Here is a 19556-nt window from a genome sequence, read left to right as displayed (position 1 = left end):
CTGGTAACAGATCATACAAACCTGATCTTCCAAGCTATCATTTCTAACTGTAGAGCAGGCAGGAAATCCTGCGTTTATCGGGTGTCGTATCTCTGCCTTTTTAGAGACAAAAACGTAGTCTATAAATGCCGAGTAGTAACACCACGCTCCCACAAAGCAAGGGTCTATTTTCGCAGCACTGCTGATTTGAAATCCAAATTGTAAATTGTCAACCTTCTTAGCGACTTATATACACCGCCTCAAATACCCAAACGTTTCCTATACTTTATCTCAGTCCATCGTATGTCGGGCTACCCATATAATACTACCCGTGGCATTTGTAAATTGTGTGTAAGGGAGTTGCTAACCATCCTTCGCAACCACAACCCCCTCGTTACTTAATAGATTCTCAGATGTAATACTCTCTTGTAAACACAGGTTATATTCATCGTTTGCCCATTTTGTTAAATCTGTGGGATAACCTTAAAGAATTACTGCGTTGCACTAGCAATTTATCCCTCCAATAAAACCAACCTTTCTACTAAATTATTCCTTTTTTAATTTTTATTTTGCACATTTCTACTACCTAACACATCTCAACCCCCTTACAATCACTCAATCTTCTATCTCCTCTTCAAACAAAACCACTTTCAACTATCCAACTGCTATTCATCCTTCTCCCTCTCTCTATCCACCTCCTTCTATTTACTCATACACTTTTACATACCGCAGTCCTCTCCATCCGTCGCCACGCCACATTTATTATTTGATTCCTTCTCCGGCCTAAACCATCTAGCTCTAACTACTGCTGCCCTGACTACCAACTTACCCCCTCTGTGTTCACCCCCCCCTGTATCTTCTCTCATACTTACCTACGTACATTATTAATCTCTCTCCGCCGGCAACCCAATTGCTTTTTTATGAATTCCTTCTTAGCCACGCTATCAGCATCTATTAGTTAAACCCTTTCCTCCCTCTAATAATCACAGTCACAATGTCCCCTAATTCTATAGCCAGTATCCTTAAATTTTAACATCTATTTACAAACCCAACAACATCTGACCACCCTTCAAATACTACCCATCTTAACCCTCCTACTCACCTCCCAACTTGTCATCTCTACTACTACCTCTTAATACTCTGATTGCTAATCCCCACCCCATCTTCCTGAACTGATTACCTTATTTCCTCTCACCCTTCCCTGCTTTAACACTCCCCACACCTCCACCGAGCCACCTACTTCCCCTCTCTGATACTGTTCACTCTCTACATTTAAACTTCCCAGCATCATGATCTGAAGTGTAAGATCTTATTTCTACCCTGATGAAGGAAGCTCGATTTATCCAATGTTTATTTGATTCCATTACTGGCTGCATACTTTCGTGAACTAAATCTACCAGCAATTATGATGGATCTCCGAAACCCCAGAAACAGTTTTCGGATTTGTAACCCCTTTCATTTTCTCTGTCATTTGTACTCTGCTAGTATATAAATATCTCTTTTATTTACACATGGATATTCATCCTGTGAAAATTTTCAGTCTTTGCTTTCTTTCTCTATACATGTATATATATTTTGCATAGCAAGAACAAACCCAAATCCATGCTGTTTTATTCTTTTATTCGTATACAATTTTACTCTCTGTTTTATATATATTTATTTCTTTATTGCCAACCAGGGGTTAAACATTGAGGGGACAAACAAGGACAGACAAGCGGATTCAGTCGATTGCATAAGGGGCCCAGTACGTAACTGGTACTTATTTAATCGATTCCAAAAGGATGAAAGGCTAAGTCAGCGTCGCCGAAATTTGAACTCAGTACGTAGCGGCAGACGAAATATCGCTAAGAATTTCGCCCGGCGTACTCAGGATTCTGACAGCTCGCTGCCTTTCTCTTATATATAACTAGCAGTATCGCCCGGCGTTGCTCGGGTTGTAAGGGAAATAACTATATAAGCATTTTTAGAGAGTTATAGCTAAAAAATAGGAAAAAAATGCATTCAAAATTGAAAAAAATTAAGGTAAATTTTTTTTAAATCGTTGACACATCGTAGATATTTTTAGAGAGTTACTTCCCTTATATAAAAGCGAAAAAATGCATTAAAATGGAAAAATATGATGGTAAATTTTTTTTAAATCGTAGACTCATCGTAGACGCGCGCTAATACCCAGAAGGGCTCGATATGAATCACGACTATAAGATACACGCTTTTGGTTAAACTGCACCGCAAAATGTGGGAGTAGTTACGAATCTAAATCGTAGGAGACAGACACACAACTTCACTCTTATATAAAGATGCTTTTTTTTTCAGTCATAGAGTTAGATTTATGAAGGTCTTCAGTAGAAAATCCTTCGAATTCTGACTCGCTGCTTGATATAATGAAATTCGTATCCATTTTTTGTCAGAATTACAAATTTTGAAAACACAATAGGAACAAATTTCGGAAAAAAATCTCCCATAATTCACGGAATTAAAATTACAATTCGATTTTTGTACAAAAGTGTAGTTGAACTCTTTACGAAGTATAATACGTGTTTTCACGAATGTACTAAAGAGATTTACTCTGATATTCTCATTTAAATATGAATAGGTAAATTCGGGCGGTTTGGTAACGAAAGGGTTAAACGGATGCATACATTTATTAATAACTATATATAAGTGTCGTCTGTTTATACATAAACACTGTTTCATACTGCAATTATATATACATATATCTATATATAATATTATATAATAAAATATATACAGAGTAAAATAAAAACCAATTTACCTTTTCTGTATTGTTATAGCAAATGTGTTGGAATGATAAGTGAGTTGTGTTTTGGCGCCTTTTTTACTAATAACAAACACACACGTGTTTGTATGTAGTTGTTTGAAACGTTTGTGTTTGCCACTCTCCTATATGTATGTGTATGCGTGTGTGTGAGGAATGACACACACACACTCACGCACGCACACATGTACATCAATGCTTTCGGAGTGAAATATTAAAATATTGAGTTTTCTCGAATTTTGTCTTAATTGGTGGTAAAATTGAAAGAAATTTTTTATGGCATCACCCACTGGAAGTACTCTGAAAAATCATGGGTACACTCTAATTGAAGAAATTGTGTGAGGAGTAAGTCGTTATGTATTTATTTGTTTCTGTTTGCTGTTTTTTTTTTTAGTAGTGGTTTAAGGTACACTTCTCTCGTTTTATCGAATTAGTTTCACTTTACTTGCAAAGAGAAAGTCGTAGAAATGAGTGATAGCGTGAGTGAATGAGATCGCTCCCTTTTTGTGTGTGTGTGTGTGTGTGTGCGAGTGCTGTAGCTCACATTAAGAGAAGCATTTGACTCATACACCACAATGTGAGTTTTCTGTAAATTTTGCTTAATTGGGGTTGAAATTTTAAAAACTGGACCTGGCATGACCCGATGCATTCTACTCTTAAAAATGCTAGGTAAATTGTAATTGAAGAAATCCTATATTGTAGATTTCTATAACTGACAAAGGGAGGCAGATAAAATCTGCCTTTTATAATAAGAGATAATATATATATATATATATATATATATATATATATATATATATATATATATATATATATATTTCTTTATTGCCCGCAGGGGGTTGAACAGAGAGGGGATAAACAAGGACAGGCAACGGGATTAAGTCGTATACATCGATCCCAGTGAGTAACTGGTACTCATTTAATCGACCCCGAAAAGGATGAAAGGCAAAGTCGACCTCGGCGGAATTTGAACTCAGTACGTAGCGGCAGATGAAATACCTGTTTCTTTATTACCCACAAGGGACTAAACATAGAGGGGACAAACAAGAACAGACAAACGGATTAAGTCGATTACATCGACCCCAGTGCGTGACTGGTCCTTTTTGAATCGACCCCGAAAGGATGAAAGGCAAAGTCGACCTCGGCGAAATTTAAACTCAGAACATAGCGGCAGACGAAATACCGCTAAGCCCGGTGTACTAAGGATTCTGCCAGATAGCTGTCTTTCTCTCTAATATATATATATTTCTTTATTGCTCCCAGGGTGTTAAACATGTTTTCTAAGATAAAGGTTAACAAAAATGAAAAAAAAAAATCCTTTTTACTGCATTAAAGACAGACAACGGGATTAAGTCGATTACATCGGCCCCAGTTCGTAACAGGTACTTATTTAATCGACCCCGAAAAGGATGAAAGGCAAAGTCGACCTCGGCGGAATTTGAATTCAGAACGTAGCGGCAGACGAAATACCGCTAAGCATTTCGCCCGGCGTGTTAACGATTCTGCCAGCTCACCGCCTTTCTCTTTTATATATATTGCTAGAAAGAATCACTGAAATGTGTCACTGTTGATGCAATGTGAATCCCTTGTATGACTCTTGAGCCCCGGCAAAGATTTGCTCATTTTATTGCATAATGCACACTTGTGCTGATTGGCAGAAAGAACAGGTGCCACAGTATGGAGTCTTTTGACAATCCGGCCACCAAATTCATCTAACAAAACATAAACAGCTTCGTAGCATATAGGTGATGACTCACGTCTCCTATATTCCACGCATTGAAACTAAACCCGAGATCACGTGGTTGCGAAACAAATTTCTGAACCGCATGCCAGCGCAAACTTTGTTTTTGACTTTGTCTAACATTCATTTCTGCTCCCTTGTCTACCGCAGAAATCATATCGGACAGCAGGAATGGAATCAAAATAATATAACATAGATCAATACCTTTCTCTGATCAATCCATTAAATAGGAGCACTCCGTCGGTTACGACGACGAGGGGCCCAGCTAACACGATCAACGGAACGGCTTGCTGGTTAAATTAACGTACAGGTGGCTGAGCACTTCACAGACACGTAGTTCTCAGCGAGATTCAGCGTGACACAGAGTATGACGAGGCTGGCCCTTTGAAATACAGGTACAACTCATTTTTGCCAGCTGAGTGGACTGAAGCAACGGGTAATATAGTGTCTTGCTCAAGGACACAACACGCCGCCGGAAATTGAACTCTGGACCTTACGATCGGGAGCCGAATGCCCTAAACACTAAGCTACGCACCTTCAATCCATGAAATACTAACAAGTGGAACTATAGTACAAGGATGGTAGCACGCCCCATGCTTTCGCTGATAGTTTTGGCTCCTTTTATGGTCACAAGTACTCACACACACACACATACACACATATACGTACCTACAACCTCTTGTACCCCCACCGCGGCCGTTGATTTACATGAATAAAGATAAAGAGGATGCAACAGCTGGAAGGAGAATAGGAATTGTATCGATACAAAACAGGCGATCACTTTCAGTTCAGCAGACTCGTGAAGTGTGAAATGAAAAGCCATGTCCAAGTATGTAGTAGTAGTAGTAGTAGTAGTATTAGTAGTAGTAGTAGTAGTAGTAGTAGTGGTGGTGGTGGTGGTGGTGATGGTGGTGGGGGTGGGGGTGACGACATACCTGATCTGTACAAGTCGAAAGCACTTTGTATGTTTTGTTTGAGCGAATATAACGTGTTGAAAGAAACACGAGGAGACTGAGGTGTGATGCTCCTCCGAACTGTTGCTTTTCACAGAGTTGGACAAGACAACGATGTTAATAGTAGTTGGTAGGTATACTACGCTCTCCTTCGTTCTACCACACTAACCAACGATTAATATATAATTATAGAATGACGGCAATGCAAGATATATATCTGGAGACACCTCCATATTTGCAGGCGCTGATAGAAAATTATGTTTGTCTTGAAATAAGCCCACCACCACTCCCAAGACAAAAAAAAAGAAGAAAAGAAAAGGCTTCTCACATATCAAGTGTAAGAATTTTCCTAATCACGCGAGTTTATGTCACTTATGAAGAAGGCCGTTAGAGGGAGTTATAGGTAGTTAACCAGATCTACGAGAAAAATATAAAGCAAACAAAATCTCCTTGAAATCTCGCACTGACGTGGTTTGAAAAATTGCGATATTTGTTGCATAGTATGAGTCTTGGATTCATTATGTTTGATTAAAGTCGAGATGGTCATGGATAGAATATCTGCTGGATAAACGCTGAATTGGCACCGAAGTGTAACGACAACACATATATAATCTAATCGTTGAAATTATCTCTACTAAATGTTTTGAACTTATAGATGTATAGTATAGATGTTATGGTTAGGTGTAGTTGTGGCTTTGTGGTAAGGAGCTTGCTTCCCAATCCCATGGTTCTGGATTCAGTCCCGCTGTATGGCACCTTGGTCAAGTATCTGCTACTATAGCCTCGGCTCGACTAAAGCATTGTGAAGAAGCCTGTCGCATGTATATACATGTGTGTGTGTGTGTGTGAGCGTGTGTGTCTTTGTGTCTGTGTTTTTTCTCCACCCCCGCCAGAAGACCGGTGTTGATGAGGTTACGTCCCGATACTTAGCAGTTTAGCCAAAATGATCGATACGATAAACACCAGCTTAAAAGAAAAGAACGCATCCTGGGCTCCGTAAGTTCCCTCAAAATCCTTCAAGGCTGTGTCCCAGCATGGCCACAATTTAATGACTGAAACAAACAAAAAAATTAATAATAAAATTAATGATGCAGCAACCACCTGTCTAAACCTCTTAACATATTATTCCGTATATTTTCGTTCAGAGATGTCTAGTATATATGTTGGGTTGTCCGGAAAGTTCGTGCCGATTTTTAAAGGAAAGAAAAAGGTCAATAAATACTTGCCATTACATTTTTAATCAACCAAATATGAACCATTCTGTTGCACAATGCGCCTCCATCTCTCCTTTAACTTGAAAACACCCTCTTCCCAGAATTGAGGTGATTTCATGGTAAAGAATTCATCACGGTATCTTTTTACATCGTCCAAGGAATTGAAATGTTTACCATTAAGACTATTCTGCAGAGACCCGAATAAGTGGAAATCCGAAGGAACAATATCTAGTAAATATGGAGGGTGAGGTAACACATCCCAGCCGAGCTGCAGCAATTTTTGTCTGGTTCCCAAAGCATCAAATGCCGAAATGAACTTTCTTATCTTCCATTTTAAAGGGTTACAGAATTAACAGGTTATAGGAACATAAACCTTCTTCTACAAAAAGATAGCTTACACTGTGCTCTTAATGAAGGCATAGTCAAATCCTATTTTTAGACTCAACCATGTTCTAAAATAAGTCGAAAGGTAAGCTACTCTAAATCGGACAACCCAATATATTTGAAGGAAAATATACATAGGCGCAGGAGTGGCTGTGTGGTAAGTAGCTTGCTAACCAACCACATGGTTCTGGGTTCAGTCCCACTGCGTGGCATCTTGGGCAAGTGTCTTCTGCTATAGCCCCGGGCCGACCAATGCCTTGTGAGTGGATTTGGTAGACGGAAACTGAAAGAAGCCTGTCGTATATATGTATATATATATATGTATGTGTGTGTGTTTGTGTGTCTGTCCCCCTAGCATTGCTTGACAACCGATGCTGGTGTGTTTATGTCCCCGTTACATAGCGGTTCGGCAAAAGAGACCGATAGAGTAAGTACTGGGCTTACAAAAGAATAAGTCCCGGGGTCGAGTTGCTCGATTAAAGGCGGTGCTCCAGCATGGCCGCAGTCAAATGACTGAAACAAGTAAAAGAGTAAAAAGAGTACTCACTATACTCCGAGGTATTTGACCCTTATTTCTGACCCGAAATACTTCGTCCATGATGTTATTCCCGTTTTCTCTTATTGACAACCAGCAACTATCATTTCTATCAATAACTCCATAATAACTCCTGAGTGGTTCAAAATAATTTGTATAATAATTTTTTTTTCATGTATGCAGATACAACAAATAAAAAATAAGAAATATCTTTTCTGCATGGAAATTGGAAATAAAATGTGTATGTTAAAAGGTTAAATCACATTCTTACGACTTATGACGAAACACCACATTGAAAAAATGTGATCCTGGATAAACAATAAATGATATGAATATATGGAATGATCATAGTTTCAACCATGACCTTTAATTAGAGATCTTGTTCGTTAAACATGACCCAGGACGAAGCTACAGTAAAACTGTCTGTACCGCATCATATCCATATTGCACAACGTTGCTGTATTTGATACATGATTGAATTAAATATTTATCTGATCGATTTTCCTTACTGATTTCCTGTTTTACCAGTTCATAATGCTCCTGAAAGATTTCAATATTATTTATTTATTTATATATAGGTATTTATTTATTTTTATTTGTTGAATGAATATTTTACTTCGTCATGTTTTCTAAGATAAGGGTTAACAAAAATGAAAAAAAAAATCCTTTTTACTGCATTAAAGAAACTGGAGCCGAGCCAAATAAGTGCCTTCTATGTAATTATGAAGTTGAATAATGAAATACTCGAGAGGCCAAAAGAAGCGAGAGTAAATCTCTTACAGAAATATTCTTGAAAAAACAGATTTGATTAAGTATAATACTCGTCAAGTGTTCAATTCAAGTGTGTTGCCACGAGGAAGATAATAAAGTAATTGGCAGTAGTGAAGACATGAAGTTTCATCTTATTATACGTTGGAACACGCTGCCTAAGTAGGAGAGTCATAATAAATATAAGTGATATTAGTGATGGTTATAATAATAACGATATTTATTTATTTATTCTGAGGCGGTAGAGCAAGTTTAGTTGATTGAATTGACCTCGATATATCACTTTGTAATTATTTTATCAATTCCAAGTACGTTGTTGTTGCTTCCAAGGCAGCTTTGAAGTCAAAATCAAAGATGGAACGGAAGCTAGGAAACTCTGAATTCAGGAAGGCATTTTATCGTTTTGCCTGCCTTCTTATCTATCTCGCCATCGAAAGCATTTGCGGCGTTGAATTATAACTGGCACCGAAGTAACAAATGCCTATCTGCCAACCGACGATAGTAAATTCCATTGGATTAACGCCCTAGTAAATCTTTAGCTAGTTTTATACTGGAGGGATCAGAACTCAGAATAAATTACGACGCTGTACAAATTCTCCTGTATTCGACATTTATAACTTATCAGTTTCCTGGAAATTCCATTTTGCGAATATTCTCGGTTGACACTTTATTTTATCGACCCCAGAAGGATGATCTGGGAAGTTGACCTCAAAGTGATTTGAACTCTGCAAAGAGTCGATAGAAAACACCATCAGGTATTACAGTTCTATATTTAAGAGATGAGGAATTATGTACATTATTTACATATGACGGATATTAGCCCTCATCTTGTTTGTTGTTAACACAATGTTTCGGGTGATATACTCTCCAGACTTCATCAGGTGTCTTTGGGGAAATTTCGAACCTTAGGAATGAGAATCCAAGTTCGAAATTTCCCCAAGACACATGATGAAGGCTGGAGGCTATATCAGTCGAAGTATTGTGTTAACAACAAACAAGATGAGAACATATATCCGTCAAATGTAAATAATGTTAATAGTTGTATTCGATGTCAAGTATTGTCTTCGATGTTCGAAGGATTCTGTTAATTAATCGCCCTAAATAGTGGATTCTGATTTAGACTCAAGGTTAGTAATATTGAAGGAGGTGGTTACTAGATACCATCGACCCCAGTACTTGACTGGTACTTTGTTAAATCGATCCCGAATGGATGAAAGATAAAGTTGTCGGAACAAATAATGCAACACTAACGATTTTTGCACGATGTTACATGATGTTTCCAACACACACACACTTTTATATATATATATATATATATATATATATATATATATATACAGTTTTTCTCGGAAAGTTGGACCTTTCGCGACACTCTTAAAGCCAGATACTTTTCAGCAACCCCTTGTACACACACACAGAGACACACACATACACACAGATATATATATATAACTATATATATATATATATAATATATATATAATATATATATAATATATATATATATACAGTTTTTCTCGGAAAGTTGGACCTTTCGCGACACTCTTAAAGCCAGATACTTTTCAGCAACCCCTTGTACACACACACAGAGACACACACATACACACAGATATATATATATAACTATATATATATATATAACTTGTACATATATATATATATAATAACTATATATATATATAACTTGTACATATATATATATATAACTTGTACACACACACAGAGACACACACATACACACAGATATATATATATAACTATCATTTCTATCAATAACTCCATAATAACTCCTGAGTGGTTCAAAATAATTTGTATAATAATTTTTTTTTCATGTATGCAGATACAACAAATAAATATATATATATATATATATATATATATATATATATACAGGGACATACATGCATATATACACATATATATACATGATGCTACAATAATAGAATAGTTTTTAGTTTTGAGAAGAGTTTTACGATTGAACGGATAGTTGCTTGTACTTGTAGTTTTCTTTTTTCTCCCAACGTTATTCTCAACATATTTTGTTGCGCATGCGCAAACGTACTACCTTGTGTAATTGTGATAAAAACCATCCGCCATTATAGTTCATTAATCGGCAGAGAAGTTATTTAGTGGTTCTGTACCAATGAAATGAAGCAATAAAGAAAAACTAGTGATTTATTTAAACTAATCTCGTGAGAATTTTCTCGCTAAGTGACCTTTATCATTTGAAATATTGCAAATGTCTTCGATTTTTTGCTGGAAATGGGGGTCATTAGAAGAATAGAGGTGGTAACGTTTAATAGCTATATTAAGAAACAAAACAATTCTTTAGAGAGAAATTTTTAGTAATTACGAAATTTATTGTAAATGTAAATATCACATCCACACACACACCAACACAAACGTAATAGCAACAACAACAACAATAATAATAATAATAATAATAATAATAATAATAATAATAATCATAATCATAATCATAATCATAATAATCATAATAATAATAATAGTAATAATAATGACGCTGATGATGGTGATGGTGCTGATAGAGAAATCCTAAAATATAGCTAGGAAGAGATAAGAATAAATTATCTGAATGTAACTTCCAAGGAAAATAATAATAATAATATTAGGATAGAAATAAAACAATGGTGTAGCAGTTGTGAAAAAAAAGGTCTCTTTCCTAACTATTTTGGTTGAGCTAATTTCGTACTTCTGAATTCAAAATGGCGCGGAGTTTGACATTGATTTTTTTCCGTCTACCCTGGCTGTCGAAAATATACAGGAGTCAGATACAATCTGCGATCGAAGATATTTGGCCCTAAGTCCTTATTATTCTTTTCTACTCTAGATACAAGGTCCGAAATGTTTGGAGAGGGGGGGCAGTCGATTAGATCGACTCCAGTACGCAACTGGTACTTAATTTATCGACCCCGAAAAGATAAAAGGCAAAGTCGACCTCGGCTGAATTTGAACACAGAACGTCATCATCACCATCATGGCTTGGCTTCGCGAACGAAGATTAGGAAGGTTGTCCACGTCGTCTGCTGGTACGCACATGACTGACAAGTCCGATGCGGGAAAGGAAGGTCCGCGAGCAGTGTCCACAGACGAAGGTAACATCCGGTGTGGTGTCAGAGGAGGCTCAGGCCTTCCTCCTGCGTCTCTTGTCTTTATGCGCGTCTTTTCTGTGTTCTTTAAACTTGTTGACCGCGTTGAAGATCGTGTGACGCCAGGCATCACGGTCGCAGCCAGGTTTGTCCAGCATTGGTGGTCGACATCACATGCGGTGAGAGACTTTTTGAGGCAGTCTTTGTAGCGTTTCTTCGGGGCTCCTCTCTCAGGACTCAGAATACAAAGACAGATGAAATGCCGCTAAGCATTTCGCCCGGCGTACTAACGTTTCTGCCAGCTCGCTGCCTTCCTAGGTCCTCAAAGTGGTGACACCAACATGATTGAAGTAGAGTAATTTCACCTAGTCTCCCGAAATTTTTATCCGAACAACGACAGAAATAGAGAGCACGTGATGAAGTGCATACCTGGAATGAAAATAGTGAATGTACGATTATCTCTTATCTTTTACATGTTTCAGTCAACAGTTGCGTAATTACAGAAAAGTATAAAACTATGTTGTCAAATCAGGATTGTCCCTGGCTGCCTATCTTTCACCTTCCCTCAGCTCTACCCCGAAGAATCGTTTTGGACTGGAGGTTATGGTGAGATACATAACCGTACCAGACAAGCTTTCCATTTTTTACCTGCGCAAGGAGGGGTTCCTGTCTGCTAGCGTATTTGTTGACTTGCTGCTTGACAAAGCTGCTCGTTTTGTGCTCTGTGTACGCGATGTGTAATAACCTTCTGAAGCATTTGTTTTCAAATGAATGGATTCTTTGCTCCGTGTCAGCTGTAAGAATGTATACAGAAGGATCGAAGTCACCAGGCTCTTGTACACTCTGAGTCTTGATGAAAAACAAATGGAATTTCTTTTCCATTTGTTGTTCAGGTTCGTCAGGGCAGCAGAGGCTAAACTGAGACTTGTTGTTATCTCCTTTTTAGATCTGTCGCCCTTGGTCAAAGAGGATCTTAGGTATTCGAAGCTGTCCACTTCATTCAGTCTCTCGTCGTTTAACATCGTGTTGTTACTATGAAAGCACCTAGAGAGGCATCTCAACGACTGGCTTCATTAGTTAAGTGATTTTGATGAAGATGATGATGATGATGATGATGATGATGATGATGATGATGATGATGATGATGATGGTGATGATCATGATGATGATGATGATGATGATGATATTTTGCTGGGTATGATGGAAAGCGTCGGCTGTCCACAGCCACCAGGTTAAGGTGACACTTGTTTACTGGTCATGATTCAAGAATCCTGCGAAGAATTCTTGCAGTCCCAAGCAATTCTAATTTTTGTAGGTGTTCTACCTTCACACTTGCAACAATCTTTTTCACCCATGGTGGTAGGTGAATGCTGATACTTCCAAGTGCACCAATCACTATTGGTATCACGTCTACTCTCTTCATTGATCACCAACTTTCGTATTTCCCACTTTAAATCGTTTTATTATTATTATTATTATTATATTATTATTATTATTATTATTATTATTATTATTATTATTATTATTAAACTGTATGCTTAGTGAAATATTCTGTGGTGACTTTTGTGGCTGTTGTCGATGTTGCTGTCGTTTAGCATTAAACCTACCCAAGATCGAAGTCATTCCAAATATGACCACCGCATTTTAGAGATATACTTGAACTGGACTATATCGTATGGCGTGTCTCGTTTAAGAAATTGTTGTGTGATCTGAAGAAAACCTAGCTGCCATTTTTACCAGTTCAAGTTACCATATAACGGCTCGCTCGTTGACCTGGGATTTCTTTGTGCATTGTAGTTAGAGGTCTGTATTCACAACAGCAGCGTGTCTATAGTGAAGCGTACATATTTACGAGAGCGGCGTGACGATAATGGTCTCAGATTTTGGCAATAGGCAAGCAATTCCTGGGAAGTTGATAAGTCGATTCCATTAATCCCTGTGTTCAACCGTTACTTATTTTATCAACCCCGAAATTATGACAAGCAAAGTCGACCCCGCAGCATTTGAACTCAGAACGTAATGTCGGAATAAATGCCGCTCAGTAATTTGTACGACGCGGTAACTATTCTGCCTGCACACCGCCTCGACGTGATTATAATGATAGGTATTCTTTGCTGATAGCGACGTGGCTATCGTGACGGGTCTATAATAAGGAGAGTGGTATGACTATATTGAGAAGTCTATATTGGCAATGTGGAGGCACATGGCCTAGTGGTTAGAGCAGTGGACTCGCGGTCGCGGGTTGGCGGGTTCGAATCTCAGACTGGGCGATGTGTGTGTTTATAAACAAAGCTCCAAGCGGCTCCGCAGAAGGTAATGGCGAACTTCTGCTGACTCTTTCGCCACTGCAGCTCACCAGCGACGGAAACCGAAAAACCGAGCCTATGAGCCAGGCATGACACGAGAAGGAACAAACAACAACAAACAATATTGGCAATAGCGACGTGGCCTTAATGGCGTGTATTGATAATAGTGGCGTAGCAATAGTGACACATGCTGAAATAAATTGGTGCAGTTATAGTCGCAACAGCAGTTGGGATAGAGTAGCTTGTCTTTACCTAGTAACTACAACTGTTTATCAAGAGATCTTTCTAGAAACAATCGGTTTCCGTCTTACTGAAATACATATATCACCCTAAAGTAAGGGATAGGTCAGCCCATTACATACAACGATGTACGGCGATATTTTTGCCACTCTTAGGGATACTTTTGCTGTAATTAAAGTCAATTATCATTCACCGAATACCCAACCTGGTGTTATCCGAATTCCTCGTGAGGAATACTGGTATCTCTTTGATACATTACAATAGCTTGGATATAACGAGGAAAATGATATGATTTTCTCAAGTTCATTAGGAGGGATAAGTTAATTTCAGTCGGCTTCCAGCGAAAATCGAAACTGTATTGTTGTAAGTGGGAGAGCACTCATGTAACTAATATTAAGTTATGAGAATTTCTGCTAGCGAAAACGTTAAGTGGATAAGCCAGGTGAAAATACGCTTAATTCAGTGAATGCTTCATCGATGCTTTTTCCCCATCCTTGATGCACGGAAGTTGAATAGAAGGTTGGAAGATTTCCGTTTCCAAATGGCAAGATCTGGTATTTTCACATAATCTTAAATACAAATGCGAGAGTTTATGGAGAAAGAGAGAGAGAAAAAAAAAGTTTTAAAGGGTAAACGATATCTTAGCAACAGTTGAAGAGATTTGTAGAAGTGCACGTGTGTAATTCCCCATTAGATATAGGTTGTTTATTTCTCTAGAGAACTAAAAAGTCTTAAAACCTAACTAGAAAACTAAAAATAATATTTAACTAAACCAAAAGAAACCAGCATTTTTTAGCGAAACGTTAATGAAAAGTTGTAGAATTCCTGTTTTCTTTTTTCGTAAAATATTAGTGACGTACGTGGATGGGTTAAGATAGGGCTAGGGTTACGGTTAGGGTTAGGGTCAAGCATCAAAATTGGTTGTGGTGGTTTTAGAGAGGTGGAGCGGTTAGCGTTCGATCCACAGCAGTTTTTACAAGTTTAAACAGAAATTATGAACAAAAACGTGTTGAGTAAAATCGTAAAGATATACTACTTTTTATTTTTATTTCAGTGATATTCTTCATAATGACAGTATTAAATGCATAAACATCCCAACATTTTATCAATTCCTTATAATAATCCTTCAAAAGTTTCAAGCTTTGCATAACAGAAACTAAAATTCAGGTAATGTTTAAAATGCAAAGTAATTCAGTCCATTGTTGAAATCATGTTCTTTTATTTAAAGCCATCAGTGTCAGGCCTAACAAGCCGTCTAGCTTGACACTAGTGTCTGCTCCTTAAATGCTTTCAGATTTAAGGACTAAAGCTAATAATCATAGCTGCTTCAATACCTCAGTAACTCCGTAAATATAGTGGAGCTCATTCCTTTAAAATAGTCGATTGGTAGAGTTGATAACATCGGATGAAATGCGTTCTAATATTGGTTCTGGTTCCCTGTACTCTAAGTTTATATCCCACCTTTCAATATTTTCAGGTCGATAAATAAGATTGTGACCCAGTGATATTCTGGATGTTCCACTGCGTCAGTAATAGGGATTAGGAAGTCTAGATTTGCTCAAATCTGCACATTCAGCTAAAGCGACAACTGAAAGTCTGTCACAATCTAACTTGTCATTTTAGATTGAGAGTTACGATCGTAGTTCGTTTTCCCAACGAACTTGTTATATATGATTGTACACGCCTAAATTTTATTCCACGCTGCTTCGTGCGCCTCCTGGTTGCCTAATTCTAGCTTGACCGTGTTTTATGCCCTTTCGCAAAAGTGATATTTGCAATTCGTATATACAACGACTGTTTTTAGAGGGTTGTGAATGAGTGATACTGTTTTTATACCTGACGAAGCCTTACGACACAGAAATGCATGCGTCCTACTGTCTGATGATATCATTGGCGACCATGTTAGTATTGAGCTATAGAAGCTTACGCTCGGCCTTACTTGCCTAGCTTATAGGCCTGGAAATATTATTATCGCTGTCCTTCCTCTCATTATTTACATATAAGGAACATTTTTTTCCATGTTAATGTTGAACTTTGCGTCATGTCAAAAAGAAATAATTTGCTACATCCTCATCTTCAACAAGACTTGGTTGGCTGCATCAACAAACTGGTAATCGACGAGTCACTGATAGAGTAACTGAGTGATGGCTCAAGTCATACACACTGCAGTTTTAAAGAAGGAAAAGACATATGAATGTTGTCTTACATGACCGCTAACCGGTGAGAGGATAATCATCAAAATACATTTTCCATATGTGTACACAACTAGGGTTTCACTAAGGTTTAAACTACGATTTATCAAAGATCCCGTGTACTGGATCAGTCCACTTAGCTACAAAGTAATATTATTGGCTTCAAATTTCGGCAAAAGGCCAGCAGTTTGAGAGAGAGGAAAGTCAATTAAATCGACTCCTGTGTTCAACTCGTACATTTTTATCGACCGCGAAAAAGATGAAAAGCAAAGTTGACCTCAATTGTATTTGAACTCAGAACGTAAAGTCGGAAGAAATGGCTATTTCTTTACTACCCACAAGGAGCTAAACACAGAGTGGACAAACAAGGACAGACAACGGGATTAAGTCGATTACATCGACCCCAGTGCGTAACTGGTACTTATTTAATCGACCCCTAAAGGATGAAAGGCAAAGTCGACCTCGGCGGAATTTGAACTCAGAACGTAGCGGCAGACGAAATATCGCTAAGCATTTCGACCGATGCGCTAACGCTTCTGCCAGCTCGCCAGCTCGGAAGAAATGCCGTTAAGCAATTTTTCCGGCGTTGTAACGATTCTGGCAGCTCGCCGGCCCTTTGTGAAATATTATACATTGAGAAGACTCACTGCTGTATGTGCAGTCCATCCGAATTATAATAACTTTGTTGACTAGCAGTAATGAGATGAAATGCTTCTAGGCGTATGGAGTAGACGATGTGATCGGCTGTAGAGTATTGATTACAGAATCACTAATTTAGGAGGTACTTTTTGTGCTTTAATGGTACCCTATGAACTTATAACAGTAAAATGTCAGGTTGAGGTTTCTCTTTGAATCCCGAATGACAGAACAACAGCATTGTCACTACCTCTGGTTGAAATAAGAAAAAATAATGATCCGAAAAGGAATACTCAAATTGATCTTTTAACCTATCTGATAAAAATGGCAGCCAAACTCTGTCTTCCTGTCCCACGAAATAAATATATAAATGAATACATAAATAAATAATTTTACACCAAATCGTTTGAAAGAAATTAGACACAATTCCCGAGAGTAGACCATGATAGACAATGCAGGAACTCCTTTGGTCATAATCAATTTTAGTAGCACGTGACCAATCCCTAAACAACAACCACCATTGAGATATGAAATATTAAACTTCACTCTTTACGTTTATAGGTACGTGGCCAAATTGTTATGGATTTAAGCTCACAACTGTTAGAGTGCAGCCTCTACTCCAGGACCGGACAGTGTGGAAGGAGTTCGAGATCATCATTTTACGATGCTCCAGTTTACTCAGCTGTAAACTGGTACCATTCAACTGCTGGTACGAAACTTGCTCTCCTTCCTCCTCCTCCCCTCTCTCTCTTTCCCTCTCTGAATAAGGATTTGAATAAGAGTAGGTGGTTCAGGAAGGTTTCTATATACGTTTGCTCCTTACATGACATCTAAAACAAAATACGAAGCGTGATACGCGTATATGCTCGCTTGCAGGTGACGTCTAAGATATGATTATATTTGACACTGAAGATAATCCACCTCCTCAATAACTTTCCTTTTACTTCTAGCTGGAAAATTTAAGTACAAATTTCAGATGGTGCGATTTGAAACTAAACCTATCGTGTTCGTAGAGCAACGAAAAACTTTGTGTGATCAGATGTTTATCGAAATTATCTTGTAGTTGTATATCTTTATTTTACATCACCGTGTGTAGTGGTTTGTTTAAAATTTATGTGATGATTATATCAGAACCAAAGTGATATTTCAACACTTTTATATCACCCTCCCTCTTACAATGATGACTGTGTTCATCATCGTACCCAACCCGCTTCGTCTAGACTCTACTGGTTCGGGTTAATAAAAAGTAACAGTCAAGAAATGATCCTCGGTAATAAATTACCGCAACATGTTGACATGGGTAATATACATACATACTTGCATACATACATACATACATACATACATACATACATACATACATACATACACACACATATATATATATATATATACACTCACACACACACACACATATATATATATATATATATTTACTTATTTTCTTTTCGGTGTGTTTGTGTAAGTCTATGCGCGAATTTATTTTATATTGTCCATTTTGCTTCGATTGATAAAGTGGATGCGATTCCAAGGAGAAATTACTGTCTGGTGTAATTTTCTGCTAGTTATTCAAACATCCAGCCAGAAATTTTACAGTTGGCTGAACCGAAAAGGTATAAATCTAAGACAATCGCTGCAATATATCGATTGCTGGCATGAAATCATGCCAGAGACAAGCAAGATAGATAGATATTAGCGGTGTGGTTATTTCCCAATTTCTTGATGGTTTTAAAGGAAAAATTGAGAACTTTTTCGTAAAAAGAAAAAGAATAAGAAAAAACGAAAGGCAAATTGTTTGCAGAGATGTATTATTAGGGAAAGAATATGGGGAAACGGGGGAAATAATTGACCTCGGGAGGGAAAAGTGCGAAGGAACATAAAATAAGATTTTCTAAAATTTGAGAAAAATAACCGTCCTTGAATTTAATACATCCAATGGTTTCTTTACTGTATTCAACGTTGTACACACACACACACACACACACACACACACACACACACACACACACACACACACACACACACACTCACACACACACACACACACACGCACACACACACACACACACACACACACGCACACACGCACACACAAACACAGAGGTGTGGCTGTGTGATAAGAAGCTTAATTCCCAACCACATGGTTCCAGGTTCAGTCCCACTTGCGTGGAACCTTCGTTAAGTGACTTCTACTATAGCTTCGGGCGTCGACCAAAGCCTTGTGAGTGGATTTGGTAGATGGAAACTGAAAGGAGCCCGCCGTATACATACATATATACATATATATAAATATATATATATATATATATATATATATATATATATATATATATATATGTATATATATTTGTGTATCTATGTTTGTTCCCTCATCATCGCTTCACAACCGATGTTGCCGTGTTTATGTCCCTATAACTTAGCGGTTCGGCAAAAGAAAACCGATAGAATAATTACTAGGCTTACAAAGAATAAGTACATGCATAAACACACACACACACACACACACACACAGAGTTCTATGGATAGAAAAGTGTGCTCTATGTATTCTGACACTCGGTGATCTGAGTTCAAATCTTACCGATCTCAACTCTGAATGTCACCATTTCACATTCGGTAAAAATTCACCGATCCAGGACAGAGTATCGGCTGGGTTTTGAGAATATCAGAGTGGATGCTTTGCATTATTTGTTCCGATTTTTTGCCTTTTGTGTTCAAATCTCAC

Source organism: Octopus sinensis, linkage group LG14 (genome assembly GCF_006345805.1).
Source record: "Octopus sinensis linkage group LG14, ASM634580v1, whole genome shotgun sequence".
NCBI lineage: Eukaryota > Metazoa > Mollusca > Cephalopoda > Octopoda > Octopodidae > Octopus > Octopus sinensis.
The sequence above is the reverse complement of the archived record's forward strand: the minus strand, read 5'-3'. Positions refer to the sequence as shown.